Genomic DNA, 25,117 nt, shown 5'->3' on the forward strand with positions numbered 1-25,117 from the left:
AATTCTCCTGCCTTAGCCTCCTGAGTATCTGGGATTACAGGCATGAACCACCACGCCCGGTTAATTTTTGTGTTTTTAGTAGAGACAGGATTTCATCATGTTGACCAGGCTGGCCTCAAACTCCTGACCTCAGGTGATCTATCTGCCCCGACCTCCCAAAGTGCTGGGATTGCAGGTATAAGCCGCTGTGCCTGGGCCTTGATTTCCTTTTATAGTGTCTCTTCTTGTGAATATCAGGAGTCTTGCTTCATTTAAGGCAGCATCTAGAAAACATATTTGAGATTTTTAAAGTTCATATCCCCCATGGTCTTCCTATATTATTAAAGGAAATAAATACATAAAAAAGACTTGTTTGTTAAACCATATGTGTCCACCCTGTTGTGCGCCTGTCATCAGTTTCAAAAGACTACAGTAAGCATGTTAGAACTTTTGTTAAACATAAGGATACATAAGTATTATCTTATCCATGCCTGTGTTCCATCAGATGCCCTCTTTCCCCCTGTAATCTTTACAGTTTCTGTTTTATCGTCTCTCTGTAGAGAATTCTTAACCTGAACACAGTGTTCTCTGTCACCCATCATGCTTCTAGGAACGTCCCTGCCTCCCATCAGACAGTGCATCTTTAGAAAAGACAAATTAGGCTGGACATGGTGGCTCATGCCTGTAATCCCAGCACTTTGGGAGACTGAGGTGGGCAGATCACCTGAAGTCAGGAGTTCGAGACCAGCCTGGCCAACATGGTGAAACTCCTTCTCTACTAAATATACAAAAATTAGCTGGCGTGGTATTGGGTGCCTGTAATCCAAGCTACTTGGGAGGCTGAGGTAGGAGAATCACTTGAACCCGGGAGGCGAGGTTGCAATGAACCAAGATCACGCAACCTGGGCAACAAGAGAGAGACTCCATCTCAAAAAAAAAAAAAAAAAAAAAAAAAAAGACAAGCTAAATTAATCTAAGCCAGGTATTATTTAGAGCAGGTGTCCCCAAACTACGGACCCCGCGGGCTGCATGCGGCCCCCTGAGGCCATTTATCTGGCCCCCCGCCGCACTTCAGGAAGGGGCACCTCTTTCACTGGTGGTCAGTGAGAGGAGCACAGTATGTGGCGGCCCTCCAATGGTCTGAGGGACAGTGAACTGGCCCCCTGCATAAAAAGTCTGGGGATGCCTGATTTAGAGGGTTAAAGGAATCATATTACAGTCAAGGCTCAAACAAATATATTTCACATTATCTAGAGCCTTTCTAAAAATGTATAAACCAGAAGTGACTGAAGAATTTTCTGTGTGTGTGCGCGTGCCATTCATTCTTGACTTTTGATAAATGAGATTCTCAGACTCATCTGGGAAGCATCGAAAATATTGATGCCTGAGAGTCTTATTAGCCAAGCTGGGATAAACCTGGGTGATTCGCTCATGCATAATCAAGACAGAGACGGCTTGGAAAGTAGACAAAATAAGAGTCTACCCTTTATAGGATACCTACATGCATAAAATATTTACTTGGGCTTACCAAAATGTCTAGATATTAACCTGTGGGGAAAGTGATTGAAATAAATGAATGGCGCAACTTAAGGATGCTGGATTGGCATCTGCAAAGCATCAGCTGTGGGTGGCCTTGATTAGTTTTACTTAATTTCATAGTTCATATCTGTATAGTTATTTGCTGCTGGCAAAACATCTCTTCATGTAATATCTTATTTTCGCATAGAGAGCAGAACATCATTGCACCTTTTGCCCTTTCTGCTACATTCTCCACTTAAATGGATTTCACCGCAGCAGCCTTCTGGCCTATGGCCGAGGCCTCCCACATGCTTCCCAGGCTGGGTGAGGTATGGTTTTGCCAAGCTCCCACTGCAGCCTGAGCATATTGTCTTCTCCTGGCATTTACTGTATTTTAAATATGATTATTACTGTTATTTTTGAGATGGGTCTTGCTCTGTTGCCCAGGTTGGAGTGCGGTGGCCTGATAATAGCTCACTGAAACCTTTTTTTTTTTTTTTTTTTTTTTTTCTTTTTTGAGATGGAGTTTTGCTCTTGTTGCACAGGCTGGAGTGCAATGGTGTAATCTCGGCTCACTGCAACCTCCGCCTCCTGGGTTCAAGTGATTCTCCTCCTCAGCCTCCCTAGAAGCTGGGATTACATGCATGTACCACCACGCCCAGCTAATTTTTTGTATTTTTAGTAGAGACAGAGTTTTACTATGTTGGGCAGGCTGGTCTTCAACTCCTGACCTCAGGCTATCCACCTGCTTCAGCCTCCTAAAGTGCTGGGATTATAGGCATGAGCCACCACGCCCGGCTAAATCAGTGTAACTTTAAACTCTGGGCTCAAGCCATCCTCCAGCCTCAGCCTCCTGAGTGGCTAGGACTACAGGTGTGTGCCACCATGCCTGACTACTTAAAACAAGTTTTTTTTTTTTTTGAAGAGACAGGGGTCTCCTTATGTTCAAACTCCTGGCATCAACCTCAAGCTATTCTCCCGTCTCAGCCTCTCAAACTGCTGGAATTACAGGTGTGAGCCACTGCACCCGCCTGTGTTTACCATATTCAACAGTCTGTGTTCGGATTTGAGTTATAGCGAGAGATCACCACATCTTCTTCATCCCTAAGATCCACAACCTAGTAGGCATTCAATAACTGAAGAATTAATGAATATATTAATTTCCGCTTTACAGATGGGGACATTGAGGCACAGTGAGTGCCTCAGGTCAGCACTCTCACCTCCTCTAATCTTTGTGAGCTCTGGATTCCTCTTGTAAAAATAAAGAAGTTTGGAGATTTTTTTTGTAACAACCCATATGGCTCAGAAACAGGTGGTTCTGTTTTATGATTTTAACAACTCTGCCGTGTTGCCGAAACTCAACAAAACTCTCTCCAAAGATGGAGTGAAATCGTCTCAAGAATAAAGATACGATCAAAGTAACCCATCTTTGGGCAAGAATGGAATTCACATTACACTTCAACGTAGATCAGGAACTCGGTCCCAACTTCTGAGTATTAAAATTCACCTGGGGAGACTTCAAAAAAGCAGACATTCCTGGGCTTTACCTCTTCCCTTTCTGGAGTTCCCCAAGTGATTTTGAAGGAGACCAATCAGCATTTAAGGCATCCTTTTTGGTGTTCTTAGAGATTACCGATAACTGACCAGCGGTGGTTATGTGAATGGTCTTCATGTCTGATTTTAACATTTTATTTTATTTTATTTTATTTATTTATTTATTTATTTATTTATTTATTTATTTATTTATTTTGAGACAGTCTTGCTCTGTTGCCAAGCACCAGACTGGAGTGCAGTGGTGCGATCTTGGCTCACTGCAACCTCCGCCTCCCGGGCTCAAGCAATTCTCCTGCCTCAGCCTCCCAAGTAGCTGGGACTACAGGCACATGCCACCACGCCCAGCTAATTTTTGTATTTTTTAGTAGAGACAGGGTTTCACCATATTGGCCAGGATGGTCTCGATCTCCTGAATTCGTGATCCGCCCGCTTTGTCCTCCCAAAGTGCTGGGATTACAGGCATGAGCCACCACACCTGGCTGATTTTAACATTTTAAACAGTGGGCTGACCCAAACACAGTCCTGTTTGAGCAGCTGACTTGGCCAGGCCACACATATTATACGTACCTTGCTGAGACAAGGAAGTTGTCTCTGATGGAATCAGAGACGTGGCTATGGAGGCTGGACTCTTGACCAGTTAGAAATCATTTCCTAATCAGTTAGGTTGGGGAATGGGGGATGGGCATGCTGGAAAACCAAAGAGAAAAAGAAAGGTGAAACCATGTCTTCCTTCTGTTGGCGTGTCCACAGAAAAAATAAAAGTTTTTTACATGTCGTGTATAATATTACCTCCATCAGGCAATCTCTTGGTTGAAGCCAATTAAGAGATTTTGAGGGCTGCAAAATGTAAGGATTGAATAGGTATCTCTCTTAGGGTTTAAAGGAAATAGCTCCAGTGTTTAGTAAAACTGGCAAACTATAAGGAGTCCTGATTGCTAAGTAATTGTAACTTCCTTTCCCCTGATCTTTTAAGAAACTTGTTTTTATTTCTGGTTTGCTCTCTCTCCACACTCCTCACCCGCCTGCCTGGATTGGAAGCCAGCCCACCATAGTTTTCATTGTGAAATTCCCGAAGCTGCTAATATATATAAACATACAACAGGATGTTTCCCACAGCTGTGCATAGTGACTTGGGAGACAGGCCAGCAGGCCTCTTTCTTCAGATTGGGTGAATTCTATAAAGTCTTCAGTTAGGTTTAACAGTAATTATACAGTTATGCATTTTTATTTTAAAAGGACTTTAAAAAATTTCACAAGTTAGATATTTTTTAATCCTTTCCAGGATTTACTCAAATAAGCAAAAGATTAAAACCTAATGTTTGCCTTACCTTTGTCCAACTCAGATTTTAAACATTTCTCTACATTTATTGACATCTTCCAAAACAGTTTTACATATACAGACACATTTGCGAAATTTGAGATTCATAATAAGTCTGTTATTAGAATTAGAAACACGGGATTCAAGGCCAGTTAGTTTATTCAGCACTTAAACTCTAGCATTTATATGCCTTGATGATTTATAACACGTTTAGCCAAAAGAGACTAATATTTAATTTAAACTAATGTTTAATATTATAAGTATTAATTTACCTATATTATTTTTTCTTTCATTGCACAAGAATGGATAATTATACCAAAAATAAGGTAGAAATACCATGTTCATTGTTGCCAAAATAAAAAGTGAACATTAGGCTATAGCTGATACCAACTTTGGATTTCAAAGGTTAATTTCACATTTTATTTTTGCTCCTTCTGGGAGGCTTTCAGCTCTGTGAGTGCTTCTAATTCTCTGCCTCTCAATGCCGGTTTGAATGAAGTAATTTCTCTCCGCTGCTAGACGTCCCTTTTTTTTTTTTTTTTTTTTTTTTTTTTTTTTTGAGAGAGAGAGAGAGAGAGTATAACTCTGTTGCCCAGGCTGGAGTGCAGTGGTGCAGTAATGGCTCACTGTAGCCTCGACCTCCCAGGCTCAAGCGATCCTCTCACTTCAGCCTCCTGAGTAGCTGAGACCACAAGCACATGCCTGGCTAATTTTTGTATTTTTTGTAGAGATGGGCTTTTGCTATGTTGCCCAGGGTGGTCTTGAACTCCTGTGCTCAAACAATCTGCTCACCTCGGCCTCCCAAAGTTCTGGAATTACAGTTGTGAGCTATTATACCGAGCCCTGCTGGACTTCTTATGCTTGGTTCATAAAAGCCTTCTCAAGCTACTTTTGGCCAAATTTGGAACCTTTCTAAAGTATCTCAGGATTCTCATTAAGTGTAATTTGTGATTTCTTTTATTTCTGGGAAATCCTCTCCCTTGAACAGGGATTAGACCTAGTGATTTCCTTCTAGTGAATAAAAAATATGCCCATAGTGATGGGATGTCACTTCTGAGGTTGGGGCACAGAAACATCCCACTTCCTTCTTGCTCATGCTGTCTTAGCCTATCACTTGCTGTGAGAGAAGCCAGCTGCCCATGGAGAGACATTCATGGCAAAGAACTGAAGCCGGCCTCTGGCCAACAGCCCACAAGAAACAGAATCCTGCCACAGACCCTGTGAGTGAGCTTGAAGGAGGATCCTCCCCAGGCTGACCTGTAGATGACTGCAACCCTGGCTTACACCTTGACTGCAGCCTTGCCAGGAGACCCTGAGCCTTTCCCAGGTTCTTGACCCATTGAAACTGAGATTATAATATTTGTGTTTCAAACTGCTAAATTTGCGGGTATTTTGTTAGGCAGCAATAGATAGCTAATACAAGGACAAATTACGGTGCAATTAAAGTTGCCACTTGCATGTGGGGAGCTCACTCTCTGGTAAATGCTTCTGTTGTTGACCATCGGGGAAGTCAAGGTGTGAAACTATCATGTTTGTTATTTCCTGATAAGTTTTCAAGCTTCGGTTTTCTTCCACCTATTATTTTTGTTTAATTTTTGGAATAAGTAATACATGCAAATGGTACAACCTTCAAAATGTACAAGAGGGTGACCGGGAGTGGTGGTTCATGCCTGTAATCCCAGAATTTTGGGAGGCTAAGGCAGGAGGATCACTTGAGCCCAGCAATTCAAGACCAGCTTGGCCAACATGGCAAAACCCTATCTCTACAGAAACTATAAGAAATTAGCTGGGCATGGTGGCACATGCCTGTAATCCCAGCTACTTGAGAAGCTGACGTGGGAGGATCACTTGAGCCTGAGAGGTGGAGGTTGCAGTGAGCCAAGATCCCATCACTGCACTCCAGCTTGGGCCACAGAAAGAGACCCTGTCTCAAAAAAAAGAAAAAAAAAAAAAAAAAAAGCATCAGCCTTCCTGCCTCCTCTTAGCCCAGTTACCTAGTTCTCCTACCCAAAGGCAGAAGCCATCACCAGTTTATTGGTTATCTTTTTAGAAATCATCTTTGTGTTTACAAATGCATACATTCTTATTTCTTTTTTCTTCTGAAACAAGTGAAAGTAGAATTTGACTTTCAATGGCCTGTCTCAGGAAGATGGTAGATATATAACAGATTGAAATCTTACATAGTTTGTGAATTGGGTTCCAGATTGGATTCCAGCTCCCAATAGACAGGAAATTAGCCCGTCTGGGCACTGTGGCTCACACCTGTAATTTCACACTTTGGGATACTGAGAAGGGCAGATTGCTTGCACCCAAAAGTTCAAGACTAGCCTGGGAAGCAGCAAAATCCCGTCTCTACAAAAAAATATAAAAATCAGCTGGGTGTGGTGGCACATGCCTATAATCCCAGCTGGGAGATCTGGGAGGCTGAGGTGGGAGGAATTGCTTGAGCCTAGGAGGTCAAGGCTGCAGTGAGCTGTGATCACACCGCTGTACTCCAGCCTGGGTGAGACCCTATTTAAAAACAAAAACAAACAAACAAAAAATAGCCCGAGTAAACAGTTGGAAAGGAAGACAACAGATGGCATAACAATCGGCCTGGAGTAGGACTTAGAGGAACCATCTGGAGTTCTGAAGACATCCAGGCGAACTGCTTTCGAAGAAGCTTCCAGAATGGAGTATCTTGTTGACCTTTGAGGGATTGGTGGGAAGCGGGGGGTGGGGAATAACACCTTAGAAAATGTCCCAGACAGTTGTTCCAGCCTTTTCTCTTCTCTCTCATTTTCTAGCCAACTTATCCCAAAGAAGACTTCATATTGTGAAAAATAATTGCTTTTTTAAAATTTTTTTACAACTTGGTTCTAGTCACTTTTAAGGATCTAAGGCAAGTTAGACAGGAAACAAGCCCTGAGAACAGATACGAGGAGGAAAGAAAAGGGCCTGTTGGTTTACTTCCCCTCCTTTCTCTCACCTTCGTGGGCAGATCTCGGTGACTGTGGTTGATTGTGTGGATGGGCTCCCAGGCTCCAAAACAAGCCACCCTCTCCCCGCCCGGCCCTGAGACCTCCCTCACACATCTTAACATCTTCATGTCTCTCCTTCTTTTCCACAAGTTGAAGGTCATTAAATGAGGTAATTAAAATGACTTTCAAGAATGGTGGAAGCCTAATTCACATGATCTCACAGGGATTCGAGGTGCTACTATCACCCTTAAGATTATGGTAGCATGCCAAGCAAGACACAGTGGAGGCAAAGGGTAATTGGACAGAACTCAGCTGAATACCAGTGGTAGTTTTGTTTCTTTAATGTGTAGTATGGGTTCCAAATGGAATTGAATCATCAAGTATGCTTACCTGGTTTGTTATGCCAAGTAACGAGATTGGCCAATCCTTCTTATTTATTGTTCGGAAACTATAGAAGAAAGCAGCCATCAAATGATGATGGTTCTTCAGTGACTCATGCCTCCTTTGATTAGAATCCAATGCAGCCTACTCCTTATCCTGGCATCATTCCTAGATATTGTCTTTTATTTTGACTAAAGGAGCATATGAATGGATAGATTTTTTTTTTTAATTGTATTTTTTGAGACGCAGTTTCACTCTGTCACCAGGCTGGAGTGTAGAGGCACGTTCTCAGCTCACCACAACCTCCGACTCCCAGATTCAGGCAATTCTCCTGCCTCAGCCTCCTGAGTAGCTGGGATTACAGGCATACGCCACCATGCCTGGCTAATTTTTGTATTTTTATTAGAGATGGTGTTTCACCATGTTGGCCAGAATGGTCTCGATCTCCTGATCATGATCTGCCCTTCCTCGGCCTCCCAAAGTGCTGGGATTACAGGCATGAGCCTGACCAAATGCATAGATTTTAAAGCAATGCCTAGGCCGGGTGTGGTGGCTCATGCTTGTAATCCCAGCACTTTGGGAGGCCAAGGAAGGTGGATCACCTGAGGTCAGGAGTTCAAGACCATCCTGATCAACATGGAGAAAACTGTCACTACTAAAAATACAAAATTAGCCCAGCGTGGTGGTGCGTGCCTGTAATCCTGGCTACTCAGAGGGCCGAGGCAGGTGAATCCCTTGAACCTGGGGGGACAGAGGTTGCAGTGAGCCAAGATCGCACCATTGCACTCTAGCCTGAGCAACAAGAACGAAACTCCGTCTCAAAAAAAAATAGAAATGCCTAATTGTTTCACTGCTCCCTGACAGTGAATCTCTTGCTCTCGGCAGAACAACCAATTTTTTACTTCAGGCTACTCATCTGTGACCCTGATCATATGGAGCGAGAATTCCTTCCTCCTTATTCATTCCTCCCTCCCTGTTTCGTCCTTTCTCTTTCTTCCCTTTTTCTCCCTCTCTTCTTTCCTGTTCTCTCCTTCCTTCTCCTCTTCCCTCCATGCACCTTCTCTCCTTCCTCCTTTCCTCCTTTCTTTTCCCTTCTTTCCCCTCTCTCTGTCCTCCTTCCTTCCTTTCCTCTTTTCTGTTTCTGAGACAGAGCCTCCCTCTGTCACCCAGGCTGGAGTGCAATGGCACAATCATGGCTCACTGCAGCCTTGACCCCAGGCTCAAGCAGTCCTCCAGCCTCAGCTTCCCAAGTAGCTGGGACTACCGGCACGTGCCACCATGCCCAACTAATTTTTGGACTTTTTGTAGAGATGGGGTTTCACCATGTTGCCCAAGCTAGTCTCGAACACTCCAACCCAAGCAGTCCACCATTCTCGCCCTCCCAAAGTGTTGGCATTACAGGTGTGAGCCACCACACCTAAACTGCCTGTCTCTCCTTCCTTCTCTTTCTCATCTCCTCTGTACCAGGCTTGGCCCTGGGCGTTCATCATACGGCAAAGAGAAGAGTCGAGATCCCTGCCCCCATGAAGTTGACATTCTTGTGTGGCGAAGAGAATAAACACACTAATATGTGTTATTAACATTTATCACATGTTGATGATATGTACAAGGAAAAATAAATAAGCATGAAGGGCAAAAGACGTGAGGGCTTACTATTTTGTCCGAGTGACTCAGGGAGACTTGTTAATAAGGTGACCTTTCATGCAGTCAACGTCTGTAAGCTAGTTACTGTATGTTGGACTCTATTCTAGTGCTGTGGTTGTAGCTAAACAAAATAAGCAAAAATCCCTTTGCTTTGGGAGTGTACCTTCTGGTCAGAAGAGATTATTAATAAATTTTTTAATTTATTCTATTTTATTTTATTTTTGAGACAGAGTCTTGCTCTTTCGCCCAGGCTGGAGTGCAATGGCGCAATCTTGGCTTACTGCAACCTCCGCCTCCTGGGTTCAAGCAATTGTCCCACCCCAGCCTCCTGAGTAGCTGGGATTATAGGCACACGCCATCGTGACCAGCTAATTTTTGTATTTTTGTAAAGACAGGGTTTTGCTTTGTTGGCCAGACTGGTCTCAAACTCCTGACCTGAGTTGATCCACCCACCTCGGCCTCCCAAAGTGCTGGGATTACAGGCGTGAGCCACCCTGCTCGGCCTAATAAGTAAATTTTAAAGTCTGATAGCAGATGAGAAGTGCGATGGACACGATGTAAAGAAGGGGGACTGGTGAGGTTGGGGTTTAAATATGGTGGCGATTGATTAGGCCCCTAAAAAGGTGACATTAGAGCTAGGACAGTAAGGTGAGGGGCTAAGCCTTGTGGCCACCAGGAAAGAGCGTTCCAGGTACAGACACTGGGTGGCCCCGCACCCCAGGACCAGGGAGGCAGCAGGGTGGCTGGACGTGAGGATTGAGAGGGAAAGAGAGCACATAGATTGGGTTTTACTCTGAGAGAAGTGAGAACTCATTGTAGGGTTTCAAGCCGAGGAGTAACTCCATCTGCATTACCTTTGGAAGAATCAGCCTTGCCTCCATGTAGGAGTTAAGACCGAAGGGCGAGGTGTCTGGGGCTACCTCTGATCCGGGTGAGGGAGAACAGAGCTTCAGCCAAGCCGTCTGCACGGAGGTGGGGAGAGGTTTTAGGTTCTCGAGACATTTGGAAGGCAGAGCTTAGGGCTTGCAGATGGGTAGGGAGGAGGATGGGAGGGAAGACGAGACTCCAGCATGACTCTAGGTATTTTGCATGAGCACCTGCAAGATGGGTTTGCCTTTTACTGATATGAGGAAGCCTGGGGGATAATGGAGTTATGCAGGAAATTGAGGGGTTCAGTTTTAGGTTTGAGTAGACACCTGAAGTTTGAAATGTAGCTTCCTTTGGTAATATGGAAAAATGTGGGGGAACCATCTTCCTCTTGAATAAAGTGCTAATTAAGTGGGTATAGAATGTAGGGGCCAACGTGTACCTCAGCTCGAAGACAGTACTCAGAACCTTTGCAGAGTTCAGCTGCTTGTAGCAGTTACTCAAGCTAGAAACTGGGCGCCTTTTTCAGTGTTTTTCCTCCCAGACCCTCTGCCTGGATGAAGTGAGTTGTGAGATGCTGCTTCTGCTTCTGAAAGTTCTGCCAGAAATCCCATCCTCTCTGCCTGCACCACCTTATTAGCTTCCGCCTTTAGCCTCTGTTGCCAGAGGACAGTAGGGATTTTCTGTAATCTTATCTTGCCCACAGATTAACACCACCTCTTCCTGGAGTCCTTGGTCAGGGTTATCTTTTTTTGGTTTTTTTTTGAGATGGAGTCTCGCTCCAGGCTGGAGTGCAATGGTGTGATCTTGGTTCACTGGATCCTCCACCCCTCCACCTCCTGGGTTCAAGAGATCTTCCTGCTTCAGCCTCCCAAGTAGCTGGGATTACAGGTGTGCACCACCACATCCGGCTAATTTTTGTGATTTTAGTAGAGATTCGTTAGTGGTGTTTGTTCCACCTGCCTCGGCCTCCCATAGTGTTGGAATTACAGGCATGAGCCACCCCACTTGGCCTAGGGTTCTCATTTCAAAAATGCAGATCTGATGAGAACAGCCCCCGTTGTGGAGGCCACAGGCTCTTTGCACAAATGATTCCTGCACTTCTGCTCCTCACCTCCCACCTCCTCACCTCTGCAGATGCTTCAACTTCAGGGCCCAGTTCACTTATTCCAGAATAGCTTCCTGGGCCCCGTTCCCTGCTCTGTGTCCTCACTGTCCCTGTTACGTCTCTACCACAGCAGACATGCTTTGGTGGGCTGAATTCCTAGTGTCTGCCTTACCCCAGTCTTAAGCTTCATGGGGACAGGCGCCACATCGCTCACCAGCAGCTAACGGAATACATGCCACGTGGTCAGGAGGTGTTTGCTCAATGCATGGGAGGGCTCAAATGGCCTCTCCCTGCTTAACACAAATTCCAAATGCCTCTAGCACCCAGGGCCTTCCCAGTCCTGCCTCCGCCTATTTTCCAGTCTCCTCTTCCAACTCTCTCCTTCCTCCTCCCCCAACCACTGAAACTTTAGTAACTGCACTAATGGTCCTGTGTGCCTTCTGGACGGCAGAATGTTTGCCCCCAGGGATTCTCTTCCAGAAATGCCTTTCTCCTCTCACTTTCTGTCTCCCAACCAGCTAGTGGCCTGGCTTGAGGCTCTGACCTTCAAGGCCGACTCAACATCCCTCTTCTCTCTCTCCAACCCCCACCATCAGGTATGATTGACTGTTTTCTCCTCTAATTCTCCGGCTAGCAATACTCACCATGAATGTCATGGCAAGGTGTTTATTGCCACTGTTCTTATGCTATGTGCTTACAAGGATGGGGTGTATATTTCATGTGTTACTTTAGATACTGCGTAACTTTATATACATATATACTTAAAGTACTATATATATTTTGTATCTTTATATATAATGCATAATTTGTTTATTGGATTGATTAGGGCGTAGTAGAGGAACAGTGGAATTTTACATTTTAGGAGACTTGTTCCTTGTAATTATCTTAGCTCTTTTGTTTTGTTTTGTTCTTTTTAAGACGGAGTTTTGCTCTTGTTGCCCGGGCTGGAGTGCAGTGGTGCAGTCTTGGCTCACCGCAGCCTCCGCCTCCCGGATTCAGGGGATTCTCCTGCCTCAGCCTCCTGAGTAGCTGGGATTACAGGCATGGGTCACCATGCCCAGCTAATTTTGTACTTTTAGTGGAGACGGGGTTTCTCAGTGTTGGTCAGGCTGGTCTCGAACTCCCGACCTCAGGTGATCTGCCCGCTTTGGCCTCCCTAAGTGCTGGGAGCACAGGCGTGCTCTTTTGTAAAGCACTGATATGTAACAAAATTACAGGTTTGAACTCGGAAAGCTTGCAAAGTTTCTGTTTTTGTTTTGTTTTTAGCGTAACTTGAGGGAGATTTCTAAGTATTATATAGGTTCAGTTAACCAACCTAACATGTTTTTTAGGAGTATAAACATATAGATATCTGCTGAATAATCAGTATGTTGATTGTAGTTTTAATCATGAAAATTGGGGTGGGAACAGCTGAAGGCAGAGCTAACTGGTTTCCTCGCAGGTATTTATCATGAGTTGTGTGCCTTAGGCTGTGTTCCCTTTTGAATGTGGTTTTTCTGGTTGTTCTGACAGCACTGCTAAGTGTGCCCTTTGACGTTACTGGAGAAATAATTTATGCCGTTTGATACCACTCATATCTTTGGAAACTAGATGTGTTCTGATCAGCTCATTGATTTCCAGTCTGTAGGATTATAGTAAAATTTAGACCTGAGACCCCACCCAGAGCCTCCTGGTGCTGTCTGTGGCCTGAGTGAATCAAAAGATGCCTGGACAGCTCATTACTTAACAAACAGAAAACTGCCACTGGCATTTGAAGTGCGGATGCCCAAACACCAGTCTAGTCTGCCTGATTTTTAGAAGCTTGATTTAGGGAAACTTGGTAATCTCAGGCCATTTAGGAATTATACAGAAAGTGAATTGAAGGATCAGGAAGTAAGGGAATTGCCTAGCGATAGGAATGCACCATGCTCAGTGCTGAGAGAAGTAGGTAGACTGTCATGCTTAATAAAACTGTCTGAATGTGTGATGGACTACTCCCATGTCCTCTAAAGGAGGTAGTCTGACTCCTACATAAACAGCTCCATTTTGAATTTAGGGAGAAGTTGTGATATACGACTTGCCATCTTAATTCTGCCATTAGTTGTGATTAGCATTAAAGGCAAATTTCTTCCTGATAAAAATTCAAGTCCAGGCCAGGTACAGTGGCTCATGCCTGTAATCCTAGCACTTTAGGAGGCTGAGGTGGGTGGTTTACTTGAAAAGGAGTCCAAGACTAGCTTGGCCAACATGGTGAAACCCCATCTTTACTGAAAATACAAAAATTAGCTGGGTGTAGTGGTGTAGCCTGTAATTCCAGCTATCAGGAGACTGAGGCAGAAGAATCACTTGTACCTGGGCAGCGGAGGTTGCACTGAGCCTAGGTTGTGCCACTGCACTCCAGCCTGGGCAACAGTGAGACTCCATTATAAAACAAAAACAAACAAAATTCACATCCATGTTCCTAGAAGGGTGATGTCTGAGTGTCCTTAACATTGGAGCATGTCGACACATTTTCACCTCCAGGTATGTTGCCAGGAACTTGTGATCTGCCGCAGTAAGCAGGCCCCGGAGTACCTGTCCCCTACATGTGGTTTGCCCCTGAATGGTAGCCGCCCCACTGGCTGGCTTGCTGTGCATTTCAAGGTCCCTATCTCAGTCTCTCCTTCTTCTCTAGCCCATTTCTACCCCTCTGGAGCTCCTGCCTCAACAATTTGTCTCCAGGGGTACCATGTTCTGAGGGCAGGCTGGCCGGAGGCAGGAGAAAGGAGCCTTGTGTCTCATGGAGTGAGGGCAATCCCAAACTAGATGGAGGCATCGCACATGGTGATTAAATTCTGTGGTGCCATTGCATATAAAACACAGGCCTATCAAGGCAAGTGGCATTTTGTGGATGCTCTGGAAAGATCTAAACAAATTTTGAGCTATCTAACTGAAATGTGAAATCTTGGACTGCAATTCTCATTGGCAGCTGGGCTGAGGCACAGAAATTCTGCCTGAGTGCAAGAGAAACAGTTCTCATTAGCTGGGCATGGTGGCACGTGCCTGTGGTCCCAGCTACTCAGGAGGCTGAGGCGGGAAAATCACTTGAACCTGGGAGGTGGAGGTTACAGTGAGCCAAGATCGTACCACTGCACTCTAGCCTGGGTGACAGTGATACCCTGTATCAAAAAAAAAAAAAAAAAAAAGCATGAGGGTTTTATGAGCAGGGTACTGGGCTGGCTGGGTTAAATCTGGGCTCTACTACACACTTGTGAGACCATGGACAAGTTTCTTAGCCTCAGTGTCTTCATTTATACAAGGAAAATGACAGGACCTACCTCATTGAATCTTTATACATTTAAATGCATTCGTGTTCGTTAAATGCTTGGGATGGTACTTGACGTGTAGCATTAGTTCAATAAATGCTAGCTGATGCTATCATTAATACATTATGATATTAGAATTACAAATAAAAGTTATTGGATCAGATCTACTATTTGCTGTGCATTTGGGATGCCCTGGGCTCAGTGCTCCTGAATAAGCTTACTTTTCCCATACCCAACACAATTATCTACTCTGGAGTCATCTTTGGCTGTTTCTTGCCATTTGAGATAGTCCAGTGGCATTTGCGGTCATTTAAAAAACCAATTTAGAGGGAGATATTTGTGTTTCATAAATTAAGGCTCTAACCAGTTGCCTGCTGGCTTAATGAAGTCTAGCAGTTTCTTGTTTTACCCCAGCACCTCCAAGGAGCCTTGCACTGAGTTTCTTGCTGGTGGATGTTGATTTTAACTAAACTTGGAATTGGTGAATGAATGGTCTTCCATGCATAGGGGGTTTTGGGTGGGAAGGCCCATGGGCATACCTGGAAAGGCTCTAGAGGAACTAGCTTTATTTGAACCCAAGAAAGGGGCTTAATAGCAGAGCAGGGAGAAGGAAGCCCATCAGATCTGGCAGAGCTGACCCAGGAGGAGATACAGCTCTGAGGACGGAGGAGTCACGGGGCAGACAGAATGCATGGCTCTGAGGGTTGGCAGCCAAGCCTACTGGCCATTGGAGGTTTTGAGCAATGCAGATACTTGGCTCTGCTTTTTTTCTGAGCTGCTCCTCCCCTTAACATGCCTGGGTAAGACAATGGTTGAGCAAGGAAGGTATACTGTCTGAGTACACTTCCCAAAGCCACCTGTCCCTCACCATCAAAATCGGGATACTCAGCCACTTGCCTTACTCACTGGGAAGCTGCCCAGCTGATTCTTCATGGGAGGTGGGAGGTGGGCTCTTTTTATCCAGGCTGGTCAAGTCCTTGCTGAGCAGCTGGGAAAACAAGAACACCTCTGAAATTTTTTATTCGTGGAAATTATCACCTACCTCTTGCTTCTCAGGCTTTTTAACTGGTTACAGTGTTTGCTGCTGTGGTCAGCCGAAGGGTGACATGTGTTTCATTTTACAGCATAACACATTTCCTCCTTGCATCAATTTCCACTTCTATCCTTGGACTAGGGATTTGTTACCAAATTGGCATGCAACCATCTCTTGTGTTTCATTTTTAGAAGTTAGAGTAAGGATTAGCTATGTAATATTTTGAATCCTTCACACTGACTTCTGTAAAATACACAATAGAGAAAGCTCTAAAAGCTTAGCTTTTTTTTTTTTTTTTTTTTTGGCACATAAGCTATAAAAATGGCCTTTTAGAATTCTAACCTGGAGTATATTTTCTTCCCTCAGTTCCCTTGGCTGGTTATTTTTAGGATTCAGGGATGGCTTTGGAGAATAGGTGTGATTCTAGGATTTGTCTTAGTGGCTTAAAAAAATGTGTTTTTTTTGAGAGAGGGTCTCACTCTGTTGCCCAGGCTGGAGTTCAGTGATGCAATCTCAGTTCACTGCAACCTCCGCCTCCTGGGTTCAAGCAATTCTCCTGCCTCAGCATCTCCAGTAGCTGGGACTACAGGCACACACCACCACAGCTGGCTAATTTTTGTATTTGTTAGTAGAGAAGGGGTTTCACTATGTTGGCCAGGTTGGTCTCGAACTCCTGACTTCAGATGATCCACCCACTTTGGCCTCACAAAGTGCTGGGATTATAGGCGTGAGCCACTGCTCTCAGCCAAAATTCCTTATATCTCATTATAAAAGTGATATCTAGGATATTTATAGATTATATATAATGTATAATTATTAATTGTCTAGCTTTATACTCTATAGAGTTTTTTTAAATCAAGTTAGAGCTCTGGTGTATATACTCGTATGTGTGTATGTTTTCATGAATGAAGACCCAACAAGTTGCTTGCTGGCTTCATGCAGTAGAACCAAAATACCTGGCAAGTCTTAGATCTAATCCTACTTAAACTTCATTTCCTGGACCAGTGCTGGCTAAGGGAACTTTCTGGGATAATGCAAGTGTTCTTTTTTTTTTTTCTTTTTGAGACGGAGTTTTGCTCTTGTTGCCCAGGCTGGAGTGCAATGGCACCATCTCGGCTCACTGCAACCTCTGCCTGCCACCCACCCCTGCCCCTGCCCCCCCACCACCCCGGTTCAAGCAACTCTCCTGCTTCAGCCTCCCAAGTAGCTGGGATTACAGGTGCACACCACCACGCCTGGCTAATTTTTTTATTTTTAGTAGAAACGGGGTTTCACCATGTTAGCAAGGCTGGTCTCAAACTCCTGACCTCAGGTGATCCGCCTGCTTTGACCTCCCAAAGTGCTGGGATTACAGCATGAGCCACCGTACCCAGCCCAAAAGTGTTCTGTTTCTAGCCACTGTCACATGTCGCTGTTGAACACTTGAAATGAGGCTGGTGCAACTGACAATCTGGCTTCTGATTTTAGTTAATTTAATAGCCGCACATGGCTAGTGGCCACTGTACTGGATGGCACAATGGCCTTGGATGGTTCTTACCTGAGCAGCAGAAGGCTTTCTGAGGAACTGAAGCTTGGATTGTGTGAGATGGTCCTAGAATTAGAGGGGCATGTACCACTGCCCCGTTTCCCACCAGCTCAGGCTGCAACTCTGCTGGACCCATACCTTCTCTCTCGGAAGCTCACCTCAGTTCTTAGCGCTTCAATTCTTGAATGCTGCAAGCCTGCCTGAGGTTGGCTCCTTGTTACCTTGTGGATAAACTCTAGGCTCCTAATGCCCTTTTTGATAGACCTCACCTCTCTCTTCCTTACTTATTACTTTCCCCATCACTCTCCAACTGCCCATGACATGGAAAGATTTGCAATTTCAAGAACACGCTGTTCTTACCTCTAGACCTATGCAAATCGAACACTGTCCACCTGAAATACTCTGTCCCTTCCATGCACCTGTCTGAGTCCTACATATCCTCTAGGTTTCAGGCTAGATCTCAATTTCTGCAATGCCTCCTCTGGGAAAGGCTTTCTCGACCTCTCCTAGGACAGATGGGTGCCTTTACCTGCTATGTGTCCTGGGTGGATTCCCATCACAGCACACTTAATTGAAATTACTTATCTACCTACAAGTTCTTCTTCCTGCCCTAGAGCTTCTTAAAGTGCGGCCCCTGTGCCAGCAGCATTGGCATCACCTGGGAACTTGATGGAAACGCAGAGTCTCGGACCCCAGCCCAGACCTCCTGAATCAGAAATCCTGAGGGTAGAGGCTAGCAACTTGTGCTCAAGAAGCCCATCAGAGGATTTTCATTTATGTGCTAAAATTTGAGAACCATTGGGCTCAACCCTAAGCCCGAGGAAGGTAGGATCTATGATTTGTTATTTTTGATTTGCCTAGCTTTTAGCACACTGCCTGGCTAGATACTCGAGAAACAGCCAGAAAGGAAATTCCAGTTATTCTTTCGGCAACTTGTCTGGTGAGGAAATTTTTTTAGTTGAAATCAGTTTAAATCTCTTCTCCTTTTTTCAAATGAGATAAAGAACAACTGAGTACTTCAAAAAAATTATTGTTATCTGGGCATGATGGCTCATACCTGTAATCCCTGCACTTTGGGAGGCCTACAGAGGTGGATCACCTGAGGAGTTTGAGACCAGCCTGGGCAACAAGGTGAAACCCCGTCTCTACTAAAATACAAAACAATTAGTCAATCGTGGCGCAGACACCTGTAATCCCAGCTACTGGGGAAGTTGAGGCAGGAGAATCACTTGAACCTGGGAGGTGGAGGTTGCAGTGAGCTGAGATGGCGCCATTGCACTTCAGCCTGGGCAACAAGAGCAAAACTCCATCTCAAAAAGACAAAAATTCTTGTGGTAAAATTTACACAACATACAATCTGCCATCTTAACCATTTTTAATTTATTGAGACAGAGTCTCACTTTGTCGCTCAGGCTGGAGTGCAATGCATGATCTCACTGCAACCTCCGCCTCCCGGGTTCAAGCAATTCTCCTGCCTCAGCCTCCTGAGTAGCTGGGATTGCAGGTGCCTACCACCACACCTAGCTAATTTTTGTATTTTTTAGTAGAGGCAGTGTTTCACTGTATTGGCCAGGCTGATCTCAAACTCCTGCCTTCAAGTGATCCACCCACCTCAGCCTCCCAAAGTGCTAGGATTACAGTTGTGAGCCACCACACTCTGCGTTAACCATTTTTAATTGTATGCATCAGTGGCTTTAAGTGCATTCACATGACTATGCAGCCATCACCGCCATCCACCTGCAGAACTTCTTCATCTTCTCCAACTGAAGCTCTGCATTCATTAAACAACTCCTTCCTTCCAACCCTTGGCAACCATCATCCTACCTTCTGTCTCTGAATTTGCCTACTCTGCATTCCTCACATAAGTGGAATCATACAGCATGTGTCCTTCTGTGACTGGTGTATTTTACTTAGTATAATGTCTTCAGAGGTTATCCATGTTGTAAGATGCATGTGCCAGGATTTCCTTTTTAAGGCCAAATGATAGTTCCTTGTCTGTATACCACATTTTGCATATCCAGTTATCAGACAGCATTTGGATTGTTTCTACCTCTTTGCTTTTGTGAATATCACTGTTATGAACATAGGTCTACTGTATAAATATCTGCTTGAATTCCTGCTGTTAATTCTTTTGGATATATACCCGGAAATAAGATTGCTAGATCCTATGGTAATTCTATGTTTAATTTCTTGAGAAACCACTGTACTATTTTCCACAGTGGCAGCATCTGGGCTCACTGCAACCTCTGCGTCTCCCCCACCCCCACCCCATGCCCAGTTCAAGCAACTCTCCTGCCTCAGCCTCCCAAGTAGCTGCGATTACAAGTGCACACTACCACACCCGGCTAACTTTTTATATTTTTAGTAGAAATGAGTTTCACCATGTTAGCAAGGCTGGTCTCTAACTCCTGACCTCAGATGATCCACCCTCTTTGGTCGGATCTGGGGAGGCTGAGGCAGGAGACTCACTTGAACCCAAGAGATGGAGGTTGCAGTGAGCTGAGATCACACCACCACATTCCAGCCTGAGCTGTAGAGCAAGTCTCTGTATCAAAAAAAAAAAAAAAAAAAAAAAACAACAAAAAAAAAAACCAGCAAGAAAAGAAGGCTTCCTGGGGCAGGTGGCTGCACAGACAGTTGTGGCAGAGGTGACCAAAGCCACATAATGTCCATAGTTTGTTCACTCGTCCATGCCAAATGGATCGTGGGGGAGGTGATTGGGACAAAAATGCAAAAGACTGCGAAGGTGAAAGTGACCAGGCTTGTTCTGGATCTCTATTTATTAAAGTATTATAATAAGTGGAAAACCTGCTTTGCTCACGATGCCCATCAGCAGTGCACAGTTGGGGATATCGTGCTTCTTAGAGCTTTACCTGTTCCACGCGCAAAGCATTTGAAACATGAACTGGCTGAGATCATTTTCAAAGTTGGAAAGGTCATAGATCCAGTGACGGGAAAGCCCTGTGCAGGAACTACCTACCTGGAGAGTCTGTTGAGTTTGGAAACCACCCAGTTAAGCAAACATCTGGAAGAATTCAATATCTCTTCAGCACAGTGAAGGACTGGAAGAAGGAACTACAGGGAAAGATTGACATGTTTACGTTATGGAAAAAGAAATTTTTCTAAGTTTCATTGCCAAAAAAAAAAAAAAAAGAATAGTGAAGAATTGTGTCAGAGGAAGACAAAGTTTTCCAAACTTTCTTAAATGTACTTTCTTGGTCAATTAAAACCTATACATTGAGTACCTATCATGTGATAAGTTGCTGTGTTAAAAAATAAATGACATCAGCTAGTGGCGGTGGCTCCCCAGCACTTTGGGAGGCCAACACGGGCAGATCACGGGGTCAGGAGATTGAAACCAGCCTCACCAACATGGTGAAACCCTGTCTCTACTAAAAATACAAAAATTAGCTGGGTGTGGTTGTGCGTGCCTGTAATCCCAGCTACTCAGGAGGCTGAGGTAGAAAATTGCTTGAACCTGGGAGGTGGAGGTTGCAGTGACCCAACATCATGCCACAGCACTCCAGCCTGGGCAAGAGAGTGAGACTCCATCTCAAAAAAAAAAAAAAAAAAAAAAAAAAAAGATATCAATAGAATTGATTCCAGTAGGTTCTGTTTAGTTCTAACAAACTTGAAAATGTTTGTTAGATTTGAAAAATAAATGCATATGAAAACATAAATGTTGAAATGTTGCCTAGAGTACAATTTTTTAACAACCATTTTATTCTAGAGTACAATTTTTTAACAACCATTTTATTCTAGAATCAATCCTAAGAAATAACTTGATAACAGTGCAAAAATGTATGTTTAAGGAGCTTCATTTTCCTTTGCTAAGATTCTCATTCTTTGAACTCCAGACTTTCTTAGAACTCAAGTGCCAGTTGTCTTTGGATCAAGAGACGTAATCTCTATGCACATCTGGTTGCTACGTTTCAGATTTGTAAAAGATTGTGCAAGGTTGTAAAGACACAGAACCTGTGAATTACTGTGTTTGGGAAGCACATTCCTTTATCAGGAAATCATGGGTTTGATAGTTGAAGTAACAGAGAGTATAGTCTGTAGGAAAGATACTCCAAGTGTTGAAAAGGAACAATCACAAAGCAAAAAAAGTAGATCAGTGTTTATGGTGCTGGGCACATGCACCACTGTTCACTGTAAATATCTTCGATTTGTCATCACTTGAGGATCCGGGCACATAAGCCGCCTGTCACCTTCCTCTTCTGCCTCTACTGTGTGTTCTGCTCTTGAGAGTAAGAGCTAACCCAAGAGGGCGTCCTTTCAACTAGGTAGCATGTGTGTCACTATCCATTTGCCCACCCCCATAGGATGCACACCACAAACAGTGAACCCTGGTGAACTACGGGCTTCACGTAAACTAGGGACTTTAGTTAAAATGTCATTTTTGGGGCTGGGCACATTGGCTCACACCTGTATGACTTTGGGAGGCTGAGGTGGGCAGATCACTTGAGGTCAGGAGTTCAAGAGCAGCCTGGCCATGGCGAAACCCCATCTCTACTAAAAATATAAAAATTAACCAGGTGTGGTGGCGGGCACCTGTAGTCCCAGCTACTCAGGAGGCTGAGGCAGGAGAATCGCTTGAACCTGGGAGATAGAGGTTGCAGTGAGCCAAGATCACACCACTGCCCTATAGCCCGGGTGACAGAGTGAGACCCTGTCTCAAAATACATATACACACACACACACACACACACACACACACACACACACGTGTGTGTGTATATATATATATATATATATATATATATATATATATGTATATCTCATTATGGGCGTGTCAATTGTAACAAATGTGCCACTCTAATGCAAGGTATTAATTGGGTAGACTAAGTCATGGGGCTGAGAGTATATGTGGGAATTCTCTGTACTTGCCACTCCATTTTTCTATAAACCTAAAACTATTCAGTAATAGTCCATTTAAAAAATAGGAAAAGAAAAAATCTATAGAATTAGGACATTTAGTGCCAGAAAGGACCTCAGCCCTCTTCTGGAGAAATGCAGGAACAGACTTTCCCTGTTCCCCACTCTAGGTTCAGTAGATTGGGTTCAGGTTCAACAATCTATTGCTGATAAAAGCATACTGTGAGATTCTGATATGTGGTCACATCTTTGAATCAGTGATCTGGTTAAGAATCCCCATTGACAGTTGATAACTGGAGCCCAGGTGAGGATGTGACCTGCTAAGTTCATGCAGCTTGTGGTACCATGCTAGAGAGTAGAGGATAGGTCTCTCCCACTCACTGTCTTATCTCAAGGACCTTCAGAGAGGCCATTGCATTTGAATCTAAAGATTCCTTGAAGGATAAATGGCACAATTGCCCTGCAACACAGGATCGGTGCAATGGCTCACGCCTGTAATCCCAGCATGTTGGGAGGCCAAGATGGGAGGATGCTTGAGGCTATGAGTTCAGGACTAGCCAGGGCAACATAGCGAGACCCTGTCTCTACAAAAATTAAAAAAAAAAAAATTAGCCGGGTATGGTGGTACATGCCTATAGCCCTAGCTACTCAGAAGGCTGAGGCAAGAGAGTCACTTGAGCCCGGAAGTTCGAGGATGCGGTGAGTCATGATCACGCTACTGCACTCCAGCCTGGGCCACAGAGTTGACACCCTGTTTCTAAAACAACAACAACAACAAAAACAAACAGAAAACAAAACCAAACAATATAGATTGCTCCTTTGGAGTAATCCTCTGTCTTTGTTTGGAGAAAATACTTTTTAGCAAGCTGCTTATCTGTGAAGTTGAAGACCTTTTTAAGACTTTTTCCACTTTTAGTAACAAAGGTGCTCATTGGTTACTAGGACATGTTTATTCCAGCTAGACTTACTGATCCTTATAAATGCTTTCTCTAGAACAAATTAGACTCTATTAAGTGCAGATTTTGAGTGTGGGAATTATGTCTATTAGATATATTTCTCTTTTTCAGAAATAAGTGTTAGATTTTAAAATGTTTGATTTACAACATATACTAAAAATCATCTTCCAGCTGGGTGCAGTGGCTCACGCCTATAATCCCAGCACTTTGGGAGGCTGAGATGGGCAGATCACCTGAGGTCAGGAGTTTGAGACCAACCTGGCCAACATGGTGAAACCCCCATCTCTACTAAAAATACAAATATTAGCCGGGCATGGTGGTGGCACACCTGTAATCCCAGCAACTTGGGAGGCTGAAGCAGGAGAATCGTTTGAACCCGGGAAGTGGAGATTGCAGTGAGCCAAGATCGTGCCACTGTACTCCAGCCTGGGCGACAGAGCGAGACTTTATCTTTTTTTTTTTTTTTTTTTTTTTTTTTTTGAGACGGAGTCTCGCTCTATTGCTCAGGCTGCAGTGCAGTGGCACGATCTCAGCTTACTGCAATCTCCGCCTCCCGGATTCAAGCGATTCTCCTGCCTCAGCCTCCCAAGTAGCTGGGATTACAGATGCATGCCACCACGGCTGGCTAATTTTTGTATTTTTAGTAGAGACGGAGTTTCATCATGTTGGTCAGGCTGGTCTCAAACTCCTGACCTCAGGTGATCCACCCTCCTCAGCCTCTCAAAGTGCTGGGATTATAGGCGTGAGCCACTGTGCCCAACCAACTCCATCTTAAACAAAATAATTATCTTCCTTATTACCTTGGTGAACAAAGAGGAGGATATTGCATAGCCACATTTCCTTGTCAGAAGCTTCGTGAAGATGAGAAGAGGTTGCAGTAGGTTTGGGTTAAGTTCTAGAACATGCATTACTCTTGGGCTAGATCTTCTGGAAGCCACTAACTGCTCTTTCCCTTGAAGGAAAACATTGTTCAGTCTGGTGAAGGTAGAAGAGCAAAAGCAAAGGTGGAGATGGGCTGGCCATGGACGGGGTTCCTCAGGCATCTCTGGAGCTGCCGGCTCTGTTCCCAGCTGGTGGGGTCTTAGGGACAGGCCCTTTCCTTCTGCTGGATCTAGGACAGGTAGAAGCAGAAGCTACTCAATTATCTCATCCACCCCGGCAGTATCCCAGAGTGATTGTGTTTATGAACCGTTTGTTAATTATTACATTACTGTACTGAATTCATCTGTGACTTTCTTCCACTTACGTTTCTACTGCGCATTGAAATCACTATGTGGGAGGATAATTTTTAGTCATTTTTGCCCCCTCACCTTTGGATATTGGAGAGATTGGCCAACTTGGAATATCCAGATACTGCAGCACCAGCCTCCTTGCTGGTGTGTAGAGAGGGTTTGGAGTAATTGCTTCCTTTTAATGCCTTTGAACTTGGGTGTTGCTGACAAAGTGAGTGAACTTCCTAGCAGCTCTCCTACGTGATGGGAATGGTAGGAGGGCGACTGCCAGAGACAATTTAGCTGCAGTTGGCTTGCACAGGGCAGGACTAGGAATTTCCCGACAGTGATGGTGGCCTGTTCTGAGTCTTCCAAATACCTTTTCTTTTCCTGGTTCCAGATTATCTGTCAGGGATTAGAGGTTCACAAAGTCATCTTTAAAAAAACTCTCAGTGAATATTTACTTAGTTGCTACTATTGGAGCAGCCACCTTAGATTGAAATTTTGCCAGCAGGGCGTAGTGGCTCACGCCTGTAATCCCAGCACTTTGGGAGGCCAAGGCAGGCAGATCACCTGAGGTCAGGAGTTCGAGATCAGCCAGGCCAAAATGGCAAAACCCTGTCTCTAAAAAAAAAAAAAGAAAGAAAAAATAAAAAGAAATTTTGCTTTTGCCTAGGGAAGATCCCTAGAGTCATAAGTGTCTTGCCTAGAGGTTGATAAATTCACTGCAGTAATATTCTAACCCTAGTCCTTAAAGGAAAGCTAGATCTTAAGGGCCTGGGATGGTAGATGAGGACTTCTGTATTGGAAAACAGAGAAAGAAAGGGAAGCAAGCCATGGTGGGATCAATGGATTTCTTTAAAGTTTTTCAGGGAAACGATTTATACATAGACACAAATAT

At 44.3% G+C, this 25,117-nt stretch overlaps 1 protein-coding gene and 1 pseudogene across 6 annotated transcripts in view; both read left to right on the forward strand.

Moving 5' to 3' along the window:
* Positions 1-25,117, forward strand: part of ATP8B1 (ATPase phospholipid transporting 8B1) — a 150,796-nt gene that overhangs the window by 20,121 nt on the left and 105,558 nt on the right. The window contains exon 1 of one of the 6 annotated variants that reach the window (XM_074383368.1): positions 17,786-17,996. The exons of the other annotated variants lie outside the window; for them this stretch is intronic. The gene's annotated coding sequence lies outside the window, so the exon portion shown is untranslated. Of the gene's footprint in view, positions 1-17,785; positions 17,997-25,117 lie in introns of those variants that run through there. 6 annotated transcript variants of the gene reach the window in all.
* On the forward strand, positions 18,003-20,327 carry LOC120361660 (small ribosomal subunit protein uS17m pseudogene; annotated as a pseudogene).

This window comes from Saimiri boliviensis, chromosome 13 (assembly GCF_048565385.1).
Source record: "Saimiri boliviensis isolate mSaiBol1 chromosome 13, mSaiBol1.pri, whole genome shotgun sequence".
NCBI classification, from domain to species: Eukaryota; Metazoa; Chordata; class Mammalia; order Primates; family Cebidae; genus Saimiri; species Saimiri boliviensis.